This window comes from Coenobita brevimanus, chromosome 85 (assembly GCF_032717465.1).
Source record: "Coenobita brevimanus isolate Jiangsu-jjx chromosome 85, ASM3271746v2, whole genome shotgun sequence".
Classification (NCBI taxonomy): domain Eukaryota; kingdom Metazoa; phylum Arthropoda; class Malacostraca; order Decapoda; family Coenobitidae; genus Coenobita; species Coenobita brevimanus.
Genome location: NC_137038.1, coordinates 6,319,367 through 6,337,833, shown reverse-complemented (window position 1 = coordinate 6,337,833; position 18,467 = coordinate 6,319,367). Strand labels below are relative to the sequence as shown.

The 18,467-nt window shown below is 42.3% G+C and overlaps 1 long non-coding RNA gene across 3 annotated transcripts; it reads left to right on the top strand.

Moving 5' to 3' along the window:
* Positions 1 to 894: 894 nt before the first annotated feature.
* On the top strand, positions 895 to 17,611 carry LOC145410432 (uncharacterized). 3 transcript variants are annotated; one of them, XR_013899268.1, is made up of 6 exons: positions 895 to 1,026; positions 2,757 to 2,912; positions 5,522 to 5,713; positions 11,779 to 11,842; positions 15,625 to 15,767; positions 17,287 to 17,611. It is a non-coding gene; the product is annotated as an uncharacterized LOC145410432 (long non-coding RNA). The 3 variants fall into 3 exon arrangements; XR_013899266.1 differs by lacking the exon at positions 11,779 to 11,842; XR_013899267.1 differs by lacking the exon at positions 11,779 to 11,842 and having other exon boundaries at positions 15,434 to 15,767.
* The last annotated feature ends 856 nt before the right edge of the window (positions 17,612 to 18,467 follow it).

Here is an 18,467-nt window from a genome sequence, read left to right as displayed (position 1 = left end):
GTGCTTGAAAGGGTACAGCAGGGAAGAAAGGTTGCTGGTTCTTTGAAAGCAGTGATAAGAAACAGGGAAGTGAGCATGGAAGTGAAAAAGTTACTACATGACAGTATTGTGATACCAACTCTAACGTATGGAAGTGAAGCTTGGACGTTGTTGGAAGGACACAAGTCAAGAGTGAGAGCAGTGGAAATGAGTTATTTAAGAGGAGCCTGTGGAGTCACATGGAGAGACAGGCTGACGAATGAGGATATAAAGGAGCGTTGTGGTGTTGATGTGGATGTGATAGGAAGCGTTATGAGGAACACACTGAGGTGGTTTGGCCATGTGGAGAGGATGGAGGGTGAAAGACTGACGAAGAGAGTGTATGTGAGTGAGGTGGAGGGGGGAAGAGGGAGAGGGAGGCCGAGGATGAGATGGAGGGATGGGGTGGAGAGGTATATGAGAGAGGGGGGTGTGAGTTGGGAGCAGGGCAGTGAAATGGCGGGGGACACGGCGACTTGGAGGCGATTTGTTTGTGGCCACCCCAAACGGGATTGAGGCGTCTGGCAATAGATAGATAGATAGTTCGTTGGTGGCGACCATCATCCATTCACTTGATGCAGTGCTTCCTACTTCTTCCTTATCCTTTACCATTCTTTTTCTGTGCCTGCCCTCCTCTCTTCCTATATCTCCCATCTTTCCTGTCACTTCTTATTGCTCTTCTTTCCTTAACAGGTGGCCTTACATTGAGTGACAAGCCAAATGGGTTCCTGTAAGCCAAGAAACCATTTACAACACTGGGTGGTAAACATATAACCAACCCATACGTGCTCCCTACGTGTCAACAAGTGGGTTGGTGGAGGGTTAGTGCCCCTCCCCATAAAACCAATAACTCAAGTCAAATGGCCACCCCTTAAGGGATTATGGTGTCTGGCAATAGAGAGAGAGACAGTTCGTGAGTGGTGCGTTGCGATGCCTTGACTCCTAAGGTTTATGTTTATAACTTTATACCCTCAAGAAGGAGAAGATCCATGAAGGTCTGACGGGCTAGTGAGTATGGTGATAGGTTAAATAAATATGCACCTAAGTGAGATGAAGTTTTGTGTGGCCGTGGAGATCGAGTGTTGGGGATAAAATATCATCAGTAATTATTCTTGTGTGGGACAGCGGGGGATTTCTGGTATTTACCAGTTTCGGACATTCACGCTTCATGATTAAGTTTGTTAGGTTAAATCTGATAATTTAGTTTCGCTGCATCAATTAACTTAATGTAGGCGGGCAAGGTTAGGTTAAATCTTTCAGCATACGGTAACCTTTACTGTCCAACATTGCAAATATACAGGATTTTTTGCCATATTTAAGCTAAGTATGGTTAAAGGTTTGCAAGTCAATATATACGGTACCCTTTTAGAAGAAGAGTTTGTTTCCCCTCTTTGCATTCATGCCTTTTTATTTATTTATTTGCTGATGGTTTTCACATGTTTTGATAAATTTTGAGACACCTTTGTCACATATTACTTGTCTCTTTAGAGGAAACAAGTAAAACATTGATCAAAACCCATTAGTTGAATATGAATACTATCCCTCTATCTATCTATTGCCAGCCCCAATCCCATACGGGGTGGCCACAAACAAATTGCCTCCATGTCACCCTGTCCCCTGCCATTTCACTGGCCTGCTCCCAGCTCACACCCCCATCTCTCATATACCTCTCCACTTCATCCCTCCATCTCATCCTCAGCCTCCCCCTCCATCTCCCCCCTTCCACCTCACTCACATAAACTCTCCTTGTCAGTCTCTCACTCTCCATCCTCTCCACAAGGCCAAACTACCTCAGTGTGTTCCTCCTAACGCTCCCTATCACATCCACATCCACACCACAACGCTCCTTTACATCCTCATTGTCAACCTGTCTCTCCATGCAACTCCACAGGCTCCTCTTAAATAACTCATTTCCAATGCTCTCGCTCTTGATTTGTGTCCTTCCAACAACATCCAAGCTTCACTTCCATATGTTAGAGTTGGTATCAAAATACTGTCATGTGGTAACTTTTTCACTTCCATGCTCACTTCCCTGTTTCTTATTACTGCTTTCAAGGAACCAGCAACTTTTTCACTTCCATGCTCACTTCCCTGTTTCTTAATACTGCTTTCAAGGAACCAGCAACCTTTCTTCCTTGTTGTACCCTTTCAAGCACTTCACCCTCCAAACATCCATCCTTACTCATCACACTCCCCAAGTACTTAAATGTACTCACATTTTCCATTTCCTCACCATCCAACCTCACTGTACATTCACTGACTTCCCCTCTCTTAGAGACCATCACTTTACTCTTCCCTACATTCACCTTTAGACTCCGTTCCTTACAATGATCAAAATTGATTGAAATACATTTAAAAACTGTACTGTACCAAATCTAACATTACCTAATGTTATGTATCCTAACCAGACACAGCCTAACTTGTACTACTTGGGAAGGCTTGGCCCCCTCAGACCCTCCTGTGACAATAATCATTAGACCACAGTTAAACCTAACCTTGGAAGCCACTCAGACCCTCTATGCATAACTGTGAAAGCCACCTACTTCAAGGAGAATGTGTAGTTTCAGCCCCATTGGCTGCCTCAGCACCTCACTGGTTATTATACCATGGTGACATTATATTTATAAGCAAGGAAGGTGTCTTCAAATTGAGAATATTCATGTTGATTGAGTTACCTTTCTAACTCCAAGTACAGGTACCTGTAAATATGGTTACCTTAATGCTTCATCACTTTACAGAAGTCGAGCCTAACCAAGGTAGCATGGAAGGAGTCAGTGTGCGGATGATCACAAGAAACTAATATCAGATGGAGAACTGGTGTGAAACAGGATTTATGGAACATGTTTGGTGGGGTAGCACTGATGACAAGTTCCCAGAGACAACACATTAAGCAGGTGACCTAGAGTGATGAAATTGAGGTGAAGAAGAAAAATATACCTATAGGTACATTAGATTCCTCTTAGCCTTTCAGTCGGAGTACAGTACAGTAAAATCTTGATAGAAAGGACAGCAATATACCGGAATTCACTTTTATTAGACTTGAGGAGCCGACCGAACTAAATTCTTATACTGTATATCGGAAAAAGTCCGATAAAGCCTGAAACAGTCCGGACTGCCTGACCACTTCAGCTATGTTCACCAAAATAAGGTATATAAAAGACACATTTATCAGTATACAGTACAGTATTATTCTGTCTATCTATTGCCAGACGCCATAATCCCGCAAGGGGTGGCCATCTGACTTTGAGTTATTTGTTTTACAGGGAGGGGAACTAACCCTCCACCAACCCACTTGTTGACACGTAGGAAGCACATATAGTTTGGTTATATGGTTACCACCCAGCATTGTAAATGGTTTCTTGGCTTACAAGAAACCATTTGGCTTGTCACCCATGTAAAGCCACCTGTAAAAGAAAGAAAAACAATAAGAAGTGACAGGAAAGATGGGAGAAATAGGAAGAGAGGAGGGCAGGCACAGAAAAAGAATGAAAAGGCCAAGGAACAAGTAGCAGCACTACATCAAGTGAGTGGATGATGGTCGCCACCACCTACCACCACAGTATTATACCATTTTATTATTGTAGTGAATGTATAATACAGTACAGTACTGCAGTGGTAATGAAAACAGCTTAAAAACCATTGATGCAATCCAAACTAACGTCGGATATATTGGAAAAAAAAATCTGAGTTAGCAGGGGGAAATCCAGATGTCGCTTTTATCAGATTTTTTTTTGTTTTTTATGGTTTGGGCCCCAATTAGTCCGTTACAGCGAGGTTTAACTGTACTGTACCTGGTGTTTATTGTTTTTTGTCAGTATCTATCCATCCATCAAACTGCCTGCCATGACCTGGGGGGGGGGGGTTAGCCTTGAGTAAATCACCATGTTGCCCTGTACTTCATGATCTGGATGTCCTCCCTCCATCCACTACCACCCTTATACAGTACATGTTTTCCTTGTTATGGATCAGTTGTCTTTTGTTTCATCCTTTATTGCTCTGACCAGAAAGCACCATAGTGGCCTGGGGCTAGGCTGCTCACTCTGGACATTTAAGATAAGAGTCACCAGTTGCAGCTCCTTGAGTGGCATTATATGAAAAGTTAACCCCCAACCAACCCATGAATTTAAACACATATTGGCCACATCCAGTTCGAGTGTCTTAATCCACTAGACAATGAGGCATCCACTTGCTTGTTGGTGGTGCCGGTATTTGGTTTTCCCAGATTGAGTGACAAGCCTAATGGTTTCCTGTAAGCCAAGAAACCATTTACAACGCAGGGTGGTAACCATATAACCAAACCATACGTGCTCCCTACGTGTCAACAAGTGGGTTGGTGGAGGGTTAGTGCCCCTCCTCGTAAAACAACTACCTCAAAGTCAAATGGCCACCCCTTACGGGATTATGGCGTCTGGTAGTAGATAGATAGTAGATAGACAAAAAATATTTAGCTTGTCACGCAGTGTAGTCAACCAAAAGTAGCATTATACTGACTGGGTAGATGGTAGTTTTCCCCTTCCAACACTTATCAGTAAATGAAGGAAAATTGGGTCAGGATGATGATGAGTAGCCGGCTTAATAAAAAAGTGCACACCTTTATTCAGGTAGCTCTTGTGTGTGTCAGCCATCTACTGGCACCCTCTGCTTGCCACCCATACTGTCATTGTGTTCATTTATGTTCATACTGCATAATGTAATTTGTATATTCATATATATCCATAGTATTTGACACTTTTCAATGTGGATATTGCTTTGATATTTGTGAAAAATAATACTCATTTCCCCCACAGTATCACATCATTGCATGCAATACAAAGATCATAAATATATTCCTAAATCTCTGGCCCCATGGCATTTACTGTTAATCTTAGGAGGTACGGTAAGGGAAAAAGCATCATAAATACAATAATTCAGATTCTTTCTGATGAAAATATATAGATATGGCTAACTTTCAATTGACACTTACTGATTTTTTTTTTTTTTTTTTTTTTTTTTTTTTAAATAATAAAGTAGCCTACATACTTGCATGCAGAAAATACATCCCAAATAGGACAGTGTATTTTCATCAGTCATGATCAGTGGGTATGCCAGATGTAGTTTTACATTTCTGCAAAAAAAAAAAAAAAAAAAAAAACAATAAAATGCCTCTGGTATTAGCATTAAGAAATGGCTGAGGAATATGACTTTGCCAATCAAAGGGTTAACTGACAACTAATTGAAAAATTCTCTTTTAATTTCAGTAAATCTGTAATTTATTTTGCCCAGCTAACCTTTTGAATCTGATGACATTTTAAAATTTTAGTCATTAAGATCAGATGATTTTATTAAATCTCGGGAAGGCTCCCAGCAGTAAAGGGGTTAATGAAGACTACTGTACATCTACCTTCTCATGTCTGACAAGTCTCTCCAAAACTGAATTATCATAAAATTCCTGTGCCGCCTGAATTGCCTTTCTGACTCCAGTTGCCTGTAAATGAGTTTTGCCTCAATGCTTAACATTTTACAGGAAAGGAGCCCAGCGAAATTGCATGGAAGGAGCCAATGAGGGTAAGACAGTCATGACAGCAACAAGGATTCAGATGGAGAAGCGGTGTGGATGAGATGATGGTGGAGGAGTACGTTACCAGTTGATAAGATTTCATGGAAACAATACTGCAGCCAACCCATAGTGATCTAAGTCAAGTACAGCAGAAGAAAGGTAAGTTTCTTGAACAGGCACCATAACCCCCTCTTTATGACTGAGTGATTAATAGCAGATTCAGTGCTTATCAGATCAAAATTGATTTAATGTCTTCAGTCTGGTTATGTATTTTGTATTTGATTATTGCCATCTTCACTGGATTAATTCAACTATGGATGGGCTTTTTCAATTGAAGGGGTTAGATGTGACCATCACCAACCCTTTCACTCTACAGATTCATCCTTGAATGAATAAAATCATTTGTAGAAAGCAAGACTAAGCCAAAATGAGGTCACCATATTCTGTGTAAGAAACAAAATCTGAAAATGATTGTAGCAAAGAAGGTTACATGTATATATGGTATTTGAGAGGAATGGAGACACAATAGTGCATACTGTGGCTGGAGTCCGGATAATGATTGCCTTAAGATATTTAGGTAGTGTGATAGTAGACATGGGAGTTTAGAGACTGAAATGCAAAAATGGTTGTGGGTTTATTGAGATAAGGAAACTCTGGGATAAGGAAGGGGGAAGTGAATATGGAAGAAAAGAAGTTTGCATAACAATACTGTGATCCTCACTGATGAACAGAACTGAATCTTGGACGTAGTTGGAAGGACACAAAGCAAGAGTGGGAGAAGCAGAAGTTATTTACCTGAGAGGAGCTTGTGAATTACAGTAAAACCTCACTAAAACGGACCAACTGGGACCCAAGTCATTCCAAAAAAAGTGAAATTCCAATAAAAGCGACATCCAGACTTCCCTCTGTTAACTCGGACATTTCCCGACATATCAGACATTAGTCCAGATCACTGCAACTGTTTTTAAACTGTTTTCACTACCATTGTAATACTTCGTTTCATTTTTAAAGGCTCCAACATGCTTGCATGCGTCGGCCTTGGTCACCTAATGGCAGCTCTCCATGCTGCACGATCCATTGCAGCCTCCCTGTTCAGTCCCTTAACCCTGAGGTCACACTGAATGACCTTCTCCCACATCTTTCTCGGTCTACCCCTCATAACCCCACCCCCAATATTAACACTTCTCACCTTCCTCACCCAGTTATCATCCCCCATCCTCTCCACATGTCCAAACCATCTCAATCTACCTCTCCTCATCTCAACACCAATACACTCCAGTCCCATCCTACCTCTCAACTCTTCCATCGTAAATCCAGTCCCCCCAGACCTTGCACGCAGGGATGCACTACACATCCACCTACTCATTGTCATTTCTGTACATCTGAGCCGGCGAATATCCTCCACCTTTACTGCCCAGGTCTCACTACCATACAGCATTACTCTCCTAACACATGCTGCATACAAAGACCCCTTAGGATGTAGGGAGAGTCCTCTCAATGTCAGGAGAGGCAAGAGCTCCCTGAACTTCTTCCAACCACTTCTTACCCTAGCCACAGAGCTAGCTCCAGCCTTACCTCCTGCACACGTCTCCCAGATAACAAAACTCTTCCACACACTCAAAAGCTTCACCAGCAAGTTCAATCCTTTCATGCCTGACAATCTCCATCTGCTCTCCCCGACACGCCGTACACATAAAATCAGCATTATCTCGCAGTCTACCTCTGATACAACTACATCTCTTGTGCACCCATTTATCACAAACACCGCACAAGATGGAATTACTTCCCACACCCTTGTGGCAAACTGCACATGGCCACTCTCCCTCGTCTTTGACAGTACCGTCACCAACCCTAGATATCGTCACTTTTGTTTTATCTGCACCTACCCTTAAGCCCTTGTGCCCCATACCATCTCTCCACTTCCTAAACCACTCCTCTGCCTCCTTTTCATTCTCTGCAATCAGCACCAAATCATCAGCATATAACATCTCCCACGGGAGTCCGATTCTAAAGTCACGTGAGAGGGCTTCAAGTACCATGATAAACAACATGGGACTCAAAACTGACCCCTGATGCACACCAACATTCACGGAAAACTCATTGCTCAAATCTCCATTCACACTTACCTGGGTGCGAGCACCCACATACATAGCCATAACCACCCTAACCAGCCACTCCTCCAAGCCAAGCTTTCTCATTGCCCGCTTCACCACCTCTCTAGGGACTCTGTCAAAGGCCATTTCCAAGTCAACAAAAACAAAATACAGATCGCTTCTCCTACCAATATATTTTTCCTGAAGTTGTCGAACAATGAATATGGCATCAGTGGTCCCCCTACCTGGCATAAACCCAAACTGCATCCCATCAATATTCACTCTTTCTCTAATCATACCTTCTAGAACTCTCTCCATTACCTTCATTATCTGATCTCAAAACTTTATACCTCTATAATTTCCTCTTTCCAGGGCATCACCCTTCCCTTTATACACATTTACAATTACACTCTTCAGCCAATCATCTGGGACAACACACTCATAAATAATCATATTTATCAGGTCAGTGACTAACCTCACCCCTATATCTCTTGAGGCCTTCAACATTTCAGCAGGCAACCCAGACACAGATGCTGCGTTCCCCACCTTCATCCTGCATATTGCCTCACTCACTGTAGCAGCATCAATCAAAGGCCAAGGGCCAAACACTGGATCTGCTGGCTCCAAACCTTCCCTGTCCCAGTTAAACTCCTCATTCAACAACTGTCTATAATGCTGTCTCCATGCATCTTTAATATCCTGACTGTTCACCACTACCCTTCCTTCATCATTCTTCACACACTGCTCACCTATAATATCCCAATTATCCCTCTTCATCTGATTTGCCACCTTAAATATCATATTTTTCCTTTCCCCATGATATAGGTTATCAAGTAAAAGCCTTTGTGACTCAGACTTTACCCTGTATACCTCTCTTCTAGCCCTACGCTTGGGAGCCAAGTATTCCTCCTTGCTACCACCCTTCTTCCATTCCCGGAAGAGCCTTCTTTTCTCCTTGACTGCAGCTTCTATACCCTCATCCCACCACCAAGTTACTTTATGTCTTGGTGGTCCTCTTGTCCAATTGCATGTTACATCAGTAACTCTCAAGAGATTATTCTTGAGGGCTCTGTACTGTTCATTAACATCTCTGTCTACAGCTCCCTGTTCAGCCACCACTCTCCTCATCTTGCTATAGAAGGCATCCCTTACTACTTGGTTTTTCAGCTTCCATATTTTCCTCCTAGGTACATAAGTCCTCTTTTTCATCACTCGTTCTTTTATCACCATATCACAAATCAATAGTTTGTGCTGCTGCACACACTTCTCACTTCCTATAACTTTAACATCCCTCACTAACCTCCTATCAGCCTGCCTAACCAGGAAATAATCTATCTGACTGCTATTTCCCCCAGAGTCATACGTAATTAACCTTCTCTCTCTTTTCCTAAAATATGTGTTGCACACAATCATGTCCATTGCCTCCCCAAACTCGAGTATCCTTTCGCCTTCCGCATTCCTTATACCATACGCACATCCCCCATGTACTCCTTCATAACCTTATGCTGCTTCACCTACATGACCATTTAAGTCCCCTCCCAAAACCACTATCTCATCATCCCGCATCCACCTACTACACGCATTAAATCATCCCAAAATCTGTCTTTCTCTGCTTCATTCAATCCTGCCTGTGGAGCATATGTCGATATAATTGCAGCTATCTTTCTATTGAATAGAATTTTCACTACCAATATCCTATCACTCACTTTCATAATATTCATAACATATTCCACCCATTTCTTCGCAACCATCACACCAACACCCCCACATCCGTCTGTCCTCCCCTGCCAAAACAACATATAGTAACAGTCCTTCCCAACAATCTTTCTGGCTGATCCACCCCTGTACCGGACTTCCTGCAAACACTCCACATCCACCCAACTCCTACTGATTGCCTCAATGACTTCCCCCTCTCTTCCCCTCAAACTTCCCACATTCCATGAACCCACCCTCATCCCCCTGGGTGATATACTGTCCTCAGGCTTGCTTTGAAACTTATTCTTGTGTTCTGTCAGAGTCGTATTAATAAAGGGGGACAGACATACCATAGGCCCCCCTCACTGCACAGTCCCTGGTCCAGGCAATGGATCTGGGACCCCTAGCCCACCAGCTTATGAGTGGCTGTGGTAGTGGCCTCTGGGCCCCCTGCCAGGACTGCTGCAGGGACACCCTCCAGGCGCGCCTTGGCACTGCAACTATCCTGCCATTATACACCCACTGATAGGGCAGCCTCCTTGGGCACTACTCCCAGATTCGGGCCCCTCTCTATTGGGCGGAAGCGGCTGCCTGGGAACCGCAGTGCCCTGTACCCTCTAGCACAGGCTCGAGCCCCATCTCACACTGGATCCATGATCTATGCCGGTGGAACCCCATCATGCCTCCCGCCAGAAGTCCGCCACTAGGTAGCGGGGGCAAAGTTTTCTGGCCACATACTCTTGCTGGCGCCAACCCTTGTAACGTAATGGGATATGTTGTGTGAAATGTAAAGTGCATGTGGTGTGGTGCATAAAATGCAGTAGTTAAAGGAAATGTTTGAGAGAGTATGCTGGTCTACTCTCCATGTTACTGTCACACTGAAAAGGTCAGCAAAGGGGGGTGGTTGGATAGCTAGTGAAACAGGAGCTCTAGCCCTCCCTATCACCAGCATTCCCATTCCTCTCGGGAGTACCACGCTGTTCAGCTTGTCCTACAGCCTCCTCCTTATACTGTACTGTATTATACGTTCACTGTAATAATCAAATGGTATAATATCTATAATAATCCTGTACTGTACACTGATAAACATGTCTTTAATTTACCTTATTGTGGTGAACATAGCTGAAGTGGTCAGGCAGTCCGCACTGCTTCTGGCTTTATTGGACATTTTCAGATATATAAGAATTATGTCCGGTAGCTCCTTGATCCCAATAAAAGCAAATTCCGGTTTATTGAAGTCTGTTATATCGAGGTTTTACTGTACATGGAGAAACAGACAAATGAGGAAGTGAAGGAGTGTCGCACTCTTGGTGTGGATGTGCTGAAAAGCATGAGAAGCACCTTGAGATAGCATGGCCACGTGGAGAGAAAGGACACTGCAAGACTGACTAGGATAGTGTATCTGAATGAGGTGGAGGGAAAGAAAGCGTGGGAAAGACCCAGGATGGGATGAAGGGATGAGGTGAAGTATTTGAATGAGGGTAGGATTAATTAGAGGGAAGGCAGCCAGATGACAGGGGACAGGGTAACATGGAAGCAGTTTGTGGTCACCCATCTGGAATGGTTATGATGATGATGATTATGATTTTTATGCTTTCCTTTTTTCTGGATGAGTTTGAGGAGTGTGTAAGAAACGGAACCTAAAGGTGAATGTAGGGAAGAGTAAAGTGATGGTCTTTGAGAGAGGTGAAGTTAGTGAATGTACAGCGAGGTTGGATGGTGAGAAATTGGAAAATGTGAGTACGTTTAAGTATTTGGGTAGTGTGATGAGTAAGGATGGAGGTTTGGAGGGTGAAGTGCTTGAAAGGGTACAGCAGGGAAGAAAGGTTGCTGGTTCTTCGAAAGCAGTGATAAGAAACAGGGAAGTGAGCATGGAAGTGAAAAAGTTACTACATGACAGTATTGTGATACCAACTCTAACGTACGGAAGTGAAGCTTGGACATTGTTGGAAGGACACAAGTCAAGAGTGAGAGCAGTGGAAATGAGTTATTTAAGAGAAGCCTGTGGAGTCACGTGGAGAGACAGGCTGATGAATGAGGATATAAAGGAGCGTTGTGGTGTTGATGTGGATGTGATAGGAAGCGTTATGAGGAACACACTGAGGTGGTTTGGCCATGTAGAGAGGATGGAGGGTGAAAGACTGACGAAGAGAGTGTATGTGAGTGAGGTGGAGGGGGGAAAAGGGAGGGGGAGGCCAAGGATGAGATGGAGGGATGGGGTGGAGAGGTATATGAGAGAGGGGGGTGTGAGTTGGGAGCAGGGCAGTGAAATGGCGGGGGACAGGGCGACTTGGAGGCGATTTGTTTGTGGCCACCACAAATGGGATTGAGGCGTCTGGCAATAGATAGATAGATAAGTACTTCATGTATAATAATGGAATAGCATTAAGATCATGATGATGGCAATGGTAATGAAGACAGTTTTGATGTTGACAGAAGGGTGGACAAAACTGCAAGAAATCTATCGAGGAACACCATTCATCCATCCACCTCGCCTAATGTAAAGAACTAAGTCTAATTTTTGTGTCTTATGCCATTTAGAATCAGAACCATCTAAGTGGTACAGGAGTCTCCATAATATCTCCTCTGTCAATTATTTTCCATATTACACGTTAAAATTTTCTTGTATGCTACAGCTTTTATCAATCAGCCAGTCAGATAACACCATATTTGGTGTTGATGATATCACCATACTGTGTTTGGCCATGGTACTAAGAATGTTTTCTATGGACCTGAAGCTAAATCATGTGCCAAATCAGCCAATTACTTTGCCAACAGTTCATGGAAACTGATTGAAAAAAAAAAAAAAAATCCAAGATGTGTAAAGATGTAAGAGTTTGAACTTGAACTTTGACTCTGTATACATATGGCTAAATGTCTCCTGCCTAAGAGTGATGAGCATGTGACTAGTTACTAAGCTTCTAGCCAGACTTCACTCTCATGGTAGTGCCTCATAGGGTCGTTGGTACCCACCTATCTACTACTGTCCCTAAATATGATTATTGTATTAATACTGACATAATGAAATCCTCATTACTGTATAATGAACAAAGTATGTAATGGATCCCTCTTTTAGCAGACACATTAAGCATTTCTGAAAAATGTCTAATTTTTTCAGTAAATGCTGCAGGGCATCCATTTTGTTTACAAATTCCATCTGTCACAGTTGGACTAGTACATACTTTGCCTGTCTTGTTTGACCTGCACTGTTGATCCAAAATCATTAATGAACTTTTCAGTCACCATTCTTTACATTACATGAATTCTGACTGATGCATTATTTATTTTTTCTCATATTATGCTATTATAATGTGGCTGTGAGTTCAGAAGGTATTTTTATTTACAATGTGGATGCTTCACTCCCATCTAAAATGCCAGGACCAACTTGCCTAGCCCAGGACTCCTATGCTCCTCGTGGGGCGACATAGGATTGGATGATGGAAGGATGGATGCGTTACCTGAATTTTCATGTCATAAAGGATTGGCTTTGATATTTTATACCACATAAGTACAGAATATGGCTGTAACAGACATGTGGCTATAACAGACTGTAATTCCTCCCAGTTAGTCTGCTATAAAGAGGGTTCACTGTAGTTTGCATCAGTATCATAAAATGAGGATACTGAGGGGTAATGTGCAAATTGTGAAGGAAGAGGTGTCATAAAACCTCCAAAGCCACACAGAATACAACCTTCGGCAGTGTAGGTATTAGGGCCATATCACGAAAACTCAGAGCATGAAGGTGTGGACAGGCAACCAGTTGTTTATTATTTTTGATGCATGTGATAATGATAGAACTTATTTGATCTTTGTTTTTTGCTGACTGCACTTTGTAATGTGGCATGCAGGCTGATCACATCTGACAGTTACATGTGTTTCTTAAAGGTGAATAATTATGATGACAGCACTTCTGCGACCTTTCTATATCATCGCTGAGTATAAGCTAATTTAGGATCACCTAACAGTTACAGGTGTACAATAAATAACTAGTAAAAATTAGAGGCTTCACACACCTTCATGCACCCAGTATTACTGTCAGATTGGTAGGTGGGGGCACTCATCATCCACTCACTTGATGTAGTGCTGCATTAGGTGTCTGCCCTTTCCTCTCTTCCTTCCTTCCTCTTCCGTCTTTCTTACCTTCATTCTTTCCTCATCCTTCTGCCTACGGGTGACTTTACACTCCCTCCTCTGTCTTTCTTTCTTTCATTCTTTCCTCTTCCTTCTGCCTATGGCTGACTCGCACTGAGTGACAAGCCAAATGGTTTCCTGTACAACAGGAAACCATGTGCCATGCTGGGTGGCAGCCATATAACCAAATTATGGCACCTGGTGGTTTAGCAAGTAATTAAGGTGCTCCAATCAGACTGAGCCAGTGCAGATTTATATCCAAGGGATGGTTGAGGTTTATTGCTCATGTAATGCCACTCAGGGACCAGTGAGGCTGGTCACTCTCATCTTAAATTTCAGGACCAACTTGCCTAGCCCCAGGCTCCTACACTTCTCGTGGGGCAGCATAGGATTGGATGATGGATGGATAGTCATGATCTTGGCATTAAAGTAAAAGCCTAGGCTCTCAGTTTTCTGCTTTTAGTATCTGTCTGGTGGGGGGGAAAAAAAATCAAGTTTAGAAGCCTTACAGGGTGATTTTGAAAAGTTATCGATTATGTGGGCTTGATTTTATTTTCTGGCTTTAGTCAGGTGCTTTAATCCCAGATGTGATTACATATTGCCTCCATGTCTCTCTGTCCCCTCCATCAGGCTGTCCTTCCTCAAACTCACACCACCCTTTGTCATATTTTGTATGTCCAGTATAATTGTAAACATTGATCTGCATTGCAGTTTAATCTAACCCTATGCAACCACACCCTACCTACTCTATCCTACTCCATTCCACTTCACTCCACTCTGTCATACCTTATCCTGCCATACCCAGCCCTACCCTACTTTACCCTATCCTACCCTACCTTACCCTACCCTACCTTACCTTGCCTTGCCTTGCCTCATCTTGTCTTACCTTTTTCTACCTTACCTTACCTTACCTTACCTTGTCTTGCCCTGCCATGCCTTGCCTTAGTGTACCTTACCTTACCATACCTTACTTTATTTTACTTTGCACTGCTCTGCTTTACGCTTTGCTTTGCTCTGCTCTGCTCTGTTCTGCTCTGCTTTACTTTGTTCTGCACTACTTTGCTATACTTTGCTCTGCTCTGCTCTGCTCTACCCCTCTCTACTTTGTTTTGCTCTGCTCTGCTCTACTTCTCTTGTAAATCTTGGTTTCACCCTCTTGCAAGTCTCGGTTCCACCCTCCCTCATAAGTCTCGGTTCCACCTTCTAGCAAGTCTTGCTTCCATCCTCTAGCAAGTCTCGGTTCCACCTTCTCTCACAAGTCTCGGTTCCACCTTCTCTCGCAAGTCTCGGTTCCACCTTCTCTCGCAAATCTTGGTTCCACCCCCTCTCGCAAGTCTCGGTTTCACCCTCTCGCAAGTCTCAGTTTCACCCTACTGCAAGTCTGGATTTCACCCTCTCGCAAGTCTCGGTTCCACCTTCTCTCACAAGTCTCAGTTCCACCTTCTCTCACAAGTCTCAGTTCCACCTTCTCTTGCAAATCTTAGCTCCACCTTCTCTCGCAAATCGTAGTTCCACCCCCTCTCGCAAGTCTCGGTTTCACCCTCTCGCAAGTCTCAGTTTCACCCTACTGCAAGTCTGGATTTCACCCTCTCGCAAGTCTCAGTTCCACCTTCTCATAATTCTGTTCCACCATTGTTTCCTTTCCACTCCTCACATTTCTGTTCCACTCTCGTAAGTCTCTCTATAAGATTCTACATAACACTGTGACATTTCCCTCCTAGGATAGGCAGCTTTTTTTCTCATTTCAAGCACGAGTCGAAAATAACAAGATGCTAGTCATGACTTACAAGGAACGGAAGCAGAACCGTAATAGCTCCAGAGGAGAAAAAAATCTGGGCCAAGTTAAGATGAAAGAACTAATATTCTCTCGATCTGTAGTCAAGAGAAAGAATGTTTATCAATAACTTTTACTGTAAACATTCTACCTCCTAGTATGTCAAGCTTTATCTATGAACTTCAGGTGTGAGTGCTAGTAGGGATGAAGAGATGTGTGGATAACATTTTCCATCCATCCATCATCCAATCCTATGTTGCCCCATGAGGAGTGTAGGAGCCCGGGGCTAAGCAGTTGGTCCTGACAATTAAGATGGGAGTGAATGACATTTTCAAGACTCCTAGAATATCATTCTGACCTCTCCCACCTAAACATAGAGTAAGGTTGGGTCCAGAAATGCAGAAAGAGGAAAGAAGTGAGAAAACTATCAACAGCATCCCCAGTGAATAAGTCCATACCCTCATTCACGCTTCATTCAAGCCCTCGGAATCCTGGTTCCAATTCACATACGTCAATGCAAGTAAGTACAGTATTTCTTTTTTTTTATTTCTCAGTTCAGCTGTATCATAGAATTTTTATACTGTACCGTCTGGTGCAAAATTTCACCTACATTTCTGCTGCATCTACTTCACACTCCTCCCTCTTCCTCCCCGATGCATTAAAAAAAAATAAAAATAAAAATAAATAAATAAAGGGGGGGCAAGACAAACGTACATACACCCGGAAAAGTATTGTTACATCCCTTATGCAAAACTAAGTTACACCACGAATGAAAGATTTGATAACAGGCCAATGAGTAAATTTCCTCGTGCGCCTTTTATCAAATCTTTTGTTCATGGAGTAACTTTGTTTCACGCATGGGGTGTAAAGATACTTTTCTGGGTGTGTGTACCGTGCGTCGCTCAGCTCAGAAATAATCATCTGATGAAAGTGAAAAGTAGCAGTGAAGCACGAGGTGAATTTTTGTTCCTAACTGCTGACATCATACAAAATTACCTTCAGTAAACTAAAGTAAAAATAAATCCTGATATAATTTTTTTTTTTTTTTTTTTTTTCAGTAGTAATTTACCTGGCTTCTGCATCATTGATCTAAGTAAATTTCAAATCAGTTTTTTTTTTTTTTTTTTTTAATGAATATAACTTTTCTGCATAACTGAGTCTCTAAGCCTCAAATAAGAATCCACTGATTATAATAAATTTCATATAGTTCATAAATCAGCGACCACATTTAATACAACAGATTTTTTATTTTGGATATCCAGTGCCCTTTAACCTGTTCTTCATGTTATATAACTGACTGAAAACATGTATTTATGAAGGCACTAATCCTTTTCTCCCCCTCATTGTTGTTGCTTGAGGTACTATAGGTTGGGGGGTGGGTTAGAGAAGGGGTTAGGAAGGATGGGTGGGTTAGATGGGGGCTAGGATTGACGGGTGTAAGGTTAGATTAGTGACTGGTGGGCTAGGATTAGTGATGGAATGGGGTTAGGAAGCTGGAGCAGCAGGTTTGGTTACAAGATTAGCTTACCTACTGTAGGTCAGTGGCTGGTTAATGAAGAGGATGTCTTGGTCTGTCGGTTGCTGAGCTTGTTTCATCCTGCTTACAAGATTTGTTTGTGACCACTCTCAATGGGATTAAGGCATCTGGCTATAGACACAGTAGGTTTTTACTGGAATGCTCTAATATATTATCAAGGAGGGATGGAGAGGTGATGGGTGTTACTTTTTATTCTTGTTGCATCTTTGGGTTTCTGGACTGCAATATCACGTAGCAAACTGGAGGGATTACATACAGCATTTATGCACCACTACATAAGTCCTTTCCAGATTTAGCAAGTGTTTGGTTGTATGAGGGGCATTGAAATAGTTTGATAATGTAAAACAGTTCTCTTTAGTACTTTTTCTTGATTCCTGGACCCTAATTTACTCCATTCATAGGTGGGAGAAGGTTAAGTTGCCTACGCTGCTTCTGCACGTATTTGTATAACTATGTCGTTGTGTATACCATAGTACAGACTAACACTGTCCCTACCTTCCAGAGTGGCCTGATAGCAGAGTTTGTAGGGAGCAGCCACCACATTTGCCAACACCACCTTTCTTGCAGTTCTCTGCCATCATCACTTCTCCCACCACCACCCACTGCTTGCTTCTCTCACCACTTCCCGAGCCATGTCATCTCTGCTACTGCCACTGTAACTGTGTTTCCTCTGCCACTGCCACCACCACAGAAGTCTTCCAGTGCCACAATCACACACCTGAGAAAGATCTTGCTTTTAGAACAGTGCTGAAAAAATAAGCAATGAAGTATCCTTGTAGCATTCTCATCTTGTAAAAAATAATAAAAATTACAACCAATCTGTGCAGTTTGGGTGGATGTAATCTAATCTTGGGAGTTTGTTAGCCTTTGTACTGCAGGGGAAGAATGATAGGAAAATGTACACCGTGAGGGATTCTAGCGCAAAAGAGCTAGGCATCAAATCTTATCTACTGTTTATATACCTGAATGATAATATTTCTTTATGTTTGGTCATTCACTTATACATCTGAGGAGTGCTGTAGCTGAGATCATTGTATTCCATGATGAAGTGATAGATTTTCTGTTGTCAGTCACTGCAAATCCAAAGAGTTTTACGTATTCTGACACTAATTATATCACTAATCACTTTATAACATTTTGTCTTTAGCTTTTCTGGTTTTAAATGTGAGACTAGTGAAAAAAATACCGCAGCAGCATGTATGCCTACTAGTTTTATTAGTGTATCATGGAGGAATTTTATGAAACTATCCTGAAGTATATGCCTTACAAAAAACTTGAAAGAAACAAGGCTGTATGCAATATCATCTGGTTAGATATTTTTTGGCGTAACCACACAAGAATTTCCATTTCAAGATTCTTTATACAGAGTGATGTTCGCAAGAATGAATTAGCTGCCAGTCTTGAGGGAAACAGATCAATACACAATTAGGTTTTAACTTCACAATTACAGAAAATACATGACTAAAAATTCTCGAAACTTGTCACTGTTGAACAACGTATATATACTACTAGAGATTATGTGGGAATGAATACACAGAACATTGAAGACTTACACTACTGATACAATGGAGGAGAGCTGCAGTAGTAACTATACAAAATGGACATCCAAGGGGTGTTTTTTTTTTTTTTTTTATGTGAGGAAGAAGGAACCAAAGGCTCAAGTAGTGCCACTCAGGGATGAGT